Source organism: Rattus norvegicus, chromosome 13, assembly GCF_036323735.1.
Source record: "Rattus norvegicus strain BN/NHsdMcwi chromosome 13, GRCr8, whole genome shotgun sequence".
In the NCBI taxonomy this organism is placed as follows: Eukaryota; Metazoa; Chordata; class Mammalia; order Rodentia; family Muridae; genus Rattus; species Rattus norvegicus.
The window spans coordinates 75,949,461-75,954,696 of NC_086031.1; positions in this window are offsets into that span (position 1 = coordinate 75,949,461).

A 5,236-nucleotide genomic window follows, 5' to 3' on the forward strand; every position below is an offset into this window, starting at 1 on the left:
TCCGTTTGATCTCATGATTCTGTTACACCATGGAATTAGTTGCAGAAAGAAAAGGGTAAATGTGAAAAGAAGTGGGAATAAAAGATTAGGCACAAGGTTATTCACTATAGGACTCTAAGAGATAGCAAAAATAGTAGAAACAGCAAATACAAGCAGCCTCTCAATAGGGGACTGATTAAATAAACTGTGGGATATCTCTGCCATGGCCAGGTACCATAAAATAAGAAAAGAGAAAGATCTATTAATACTCTTCAGGTGTATTGTGAAAACCAAACACTGTGCTCAATTAACCTCATTTTGGAGGCTGGGGTGAGGGAGCCTATCATGGTGATGTGACTTGCTAGTGTGACACTTCTCACCTCATGGCTTGGAAACAATCGGCAGGTCTGAGCAGGCAGAGTATCCTCTTCAGGAGTATGACCCCCTCCCTCCCCGACCTAATCCTCTCCATTATAATTAGTGAACTCCATTGTATAAATGTACCACATTTTCTGTATCCATTCTTCTGTTGAAGGGCATCTGGGTTCTTTCCAGCTTCTGGCTATTATAAATAAGGATGCTATGAGCATAGTGGAGCACGTGTCCTTGTTATATGTTGGAGCATCTTTTGGGTATATGTCCAGGAGTAGGATGATGTCATTATGCAGCAAGCTAGGTCCAGCCTATCATTGGATGAGAAGGACGAGTAGGCGGGGAAAAGCCTAAGAAGGAGGAGGAGGAGGGAGGAGGGAGGAGGGAGGAGGGCAGGGCGTGGTGGGGGGGAGGGAATCAAGATGTGGAGACAACGGAGGAAGATGATTCCGATTCAGGTGGACTAGGTCAATTTTATCTTGTCTAGGTGGGCGATTTCTACTTTAATTGGCAGTGAATTTATTCTGTGGATGTATTGTGGATTGGGAATTTAACACGTAAATCTAATTGCTAAATTACAAGTTTCTGGAACTTTGATTTACCAAGCTAAAGAGGACGGTGTGTGAAAGAAATGGCTAAGAGGCAGTTGGAGCGTGCAGATCTGGTTCTGCACAGAGTGAGAATGTGCAGGGCCTGCAGAATGAGAGAGAGAGAGAGAGAGAGAGAGAGAGAGAGAGAGAGAGAGCGCCAGGCGTGGTGACTTCTGCCTAGGAACCATGCAGAGAGGGCAGCTAAAAGGGAAATAGCCAGGAGAGGATGGCTTGCAGACTGTGTGGTAGAGTAGCAGCCAGAGTGAACAGAAACTGATAGAAAACTTTCCTTTCTAATTATTACCCCAACACCCAGGAGTGGTATAGCTGGGTCCTCAGGCAGTTCAATGTCCAATTTTCTGAGGAACCTCCAGACTGATTTCCAGAGTGGTTGTACCAGCTTGCAATCCCACCAACAATGGAGGAGTGTTGCTCTTTCTCCACATCCTTGCCAGCATCTGTTGTCCCCTGAGTTTTTGATCTTAGCCATTCTGACTGGTTTGAGGTGAAATCTCAGGGTTGTTTTGATTTGCATTTCCCTGATGACTAAAGATGTAGAACATTTCTTTAGGCACTTCTCAGCCATTCCATATCCCTCAGTTGAGAATTCTTTGTTTAGCTCTGCACCCCATGTTTAAATAGGGTTATTTGGTTTTCTGGAGTCTCAGCAATTAAAAACAATGACACGAAATTCATAGGCAAATGGATGGAACTAGAAAATATCATCCTGAGTGAGGTAACAAAGGAACACACATGGTACGCACTCACTGATAAATGGATATTAGACAAAAAGCTCGGAATACCCCTGATACAACTCACAGGCCACTCACAGACCATATGAAGCTCAAGAAGAAGGAAGACCAGAGTGTGGATGCTTCAGTCCTCAGAAGGGGGAACAAAGTACTCACAGGAGGTAGAGGATGGGAGGGACTTGGGAGGAAGAGAAGAGGGGGAAGGAAAAGGGGGGGCAAGATCAGGTGTGGGAGGAGACTGAGATGACATACAGAGGGTCAGGAAATTGAACAGAGGTACGTAGCAATGGGGGATGGGAACTGGGGTAGCCACTGTAAAGTCCTAGATGCCAGGAAAGCAAGAGGCTCCAAGGACCCAACGGGGATGACATTAGCTGAAATACCCAACAAAGGGAGGGAGAACCTGTAGAGACCATATTCAGAGGTTAGGCAAGGCCCCCAGTTGAGGGATGGGGCCATCCACTCATCTCCAAAATTTTAACCCAGAATTGCTCCTGTCTTTAAGGAGATATTGGACAAAGTGCGGAACTGAGGCTGAAGGAAAGGCCATCCAGAGACTGCCCCACCTGGGGATCCATCCCATCTGCAGCTACCAAACCCAGACACTATTGCTGATGCCAAGAAGTGCTTGCTGACAGGATCCTTACATAGCTGTCTCCTGAGAGGCTTAGCTAGAGCATGACAAATACAGAGGTGAATGCTAGCAGCAAACCATTGAACTGAGAACGGGGTCCCCATTGGAGAGGTTAGAGAAAGGATTGAAGGAGCTGAAGAGGTTTGCAACCCCATAAGAACATCAATACCAACCAATCAGAACTCCCAGGGATTAAACCACCATCCAAAGACAGACTCCTGGCTCCAGCTGCATATGTAGCAGAGGATGGCTTTGTTGAGCATCAATGGGAGGAGAAGCCCTTGATCCTGTCAAGGCTGGACACCCCCAGTGTAGGAGAATGTCAGGGCGGAGAGACTGGAAGGGATGGGTGGATGGGTGGGGGAACACCCTCACAGAAGAAGGGGGAGAGGGAATGGTATAGGAGGTTTGGGGTCGGGGGACCTGGAAAGTGGATAACATTTGAAATGTAAATAAATATAATATTTAATAAAAAGTATTCCTTTATTAAAAAATAATTAGTAATACCAGTCCTTAGCTGCATCTCCAAGAATCTAGCTGGTCTATTAAGAAGAGCCACCGCTGAGCTTAGCACTGATTCCAGTACAATGTGGCCTGGCTGTTTTGGTAAAGGGACCACCATGCAGAATATGGTTGTCTTGTTAGTCTTCTGCTTGCATAGTACACTAGCCCTAGCCTACTTAATTCTTTGAGCCTTTAAATGCCCTCTTCTACTTCTATAGCAACCCCGGCACCTACCTCCACCCCATTCACAAATCATCACTTTCTCATGTTTACAGAAGCAATCCTAGGGGCACATTTGCACTGTGGTCAGATCCCACATCCCAAGAGAATGCCTCCAGAGCAATTAAACTTATTATTTAATTTTATATTCTGTCCCTCTTAATCCAGCATCCCTATAATGTATAACCTTCCAGATCCTCGGCTTCTCTGGGAAGCAATCTCTATTATGGACTGAATCGTGTTCCCTCAACCCAACAATCTCTCTGTTGACATCTTAGCTTTGGGTACCTCAGGATTATGTTTGGAGGCAGGCCCTGGTGTAGTTGACTGGCGTCCTGACTCACAGAGGGATTCTGAACAAAGACATAGGCATAAAGGTGATATGCAGACACTGGAAGACGATGCCATCTAGCCCCCAGGATAGATCCTACCCTCAGAGCCTTTGGTCTGCTAGCACTTCTTTCTACTACTTGCTATTAATTCTTTTACTTTGGCTTGCTACGTTTTTAATAAACTCACTTATTGAAAACTCAGGATCTTTTTATTTATTGGAGATCATTTTCTGTATGGAACAAGATGTCAATAGATAGAATGTTGCCTGAGGTCTGGTTTGCAGAGGATCCAGTAGATCCATGAGATTTTCCCAATACCATTTCCCCCATCCCTGACTGTATAATTGGATAGACGTACTTCAGCATTTGGTGTGATCTTCACATTGGTTCCGTGGACAGTAGGCTAAGAATGACCATAGTTGGGAAGGCCGAGTGGAACTCCTATAGCCTAGGAGTAAAACTAAAGCATACTGCGTCCAGAGGAAGAGAAAATGATAGAAATTTGTATCACTTAAAGACCCAATGGATACATGGATCCTGTAGTCTCATCTCACCTGCTGGGTTTATATCCAGACCTCACAGTAGGCAAATGGATCCTGGAAGATGGACATGTACTGTGCAAACTCATCCATGCAGCAAATGCTGTAGCTCTTATTGCAACATGGCATTGTTATAGGATATTAGCAGTGTTAGCATAATCTCAGGAACCCAGCTATCATCAAAGAGCTATTTCTTCACTGGAGGAAGATCAGAACAGTTTATATTCATTTGAAATGGACAAGCACAAATCTTTAGAGTCTCACACTTCTTCCTACACAGCATAATTTGAATAGATCTGAACCAGCTAGAAATTCCCTAAAGTATCACATTGATCCGTTTTGTCAGTGACATAGCACTAATAAGGCGCCCCAAAGTAAGATGTGGATGGTCTATTGGTGTATTAATAAGAAGCATGCTTCAGAAGGTAAGTTAAACCTGTAAGATATTCAGAGGACCTCCCTACATCTATGTAATATTAGGGTCTGGCAGATTTGGAGCATGTTAAGACGTCCCATTTATAGGACAGGACAACTTTTGTACCTTCCACAATACCTTGTATGCCTTCTCATCTAGGAAGCTGCTTCTACTCATTAGTCAGTGATTTAAAGGACTAAAACCTCTTTTTTTAGTTCAACACAGAACAGAAAGAGGGCTTTGTTGAGGTACCATATGATCCAAGACATCCTTCTGTGTCGGAAATGCCAGTGGTGGGAACTGTGGAGATGGCCCATTGGGTAAAGTGCTTGTGCACTGCAAGGACCTATTTTCAGATCCCTACTACCCACAGAAAAGCCAGACACGGTGGTGTTTACCCATAGTCTCAGCACTGGGAGATGAGAGAGGAGAATCCGGAAGGCTTGGTAGGCAGCCAGTCTAGTCAGCCATTGAGCTCTGGGTTCAGTGAGAGACTCTGCCTCAAGAAATAAAGTCGTGACAACCACTTACAGAGATTCTGTGATGCAGTCCTGGTAAGCCTGCTTGCATTTTTTGAGTTCTAACCCAGAAGCACAGTATTTTACCCCCTCTATTCTAACCATACTTTCTTTACCCCTCTGGGTCTTTCTTTGAAGCTCCCCAACTCCCACCATGTAATAGTTTGCCAACCTGTTTGCTAACCTCCACTGCTGAGTTTTCCGGCTTTTAAATTTTTCTAAAAATTAAATTTTAAGTTTTTGTGTTTTGCCTGCATCCATGTCTGTTTACTATGTGTATGCAATGCCTCTGAGGCCAGAAGACGGTGTCAGATCATCTGTGACCGGAGTCCCAGATGGTTATGAGCTTCAATGTGGGGAATCAAACCCGGGTCTTCTAAAG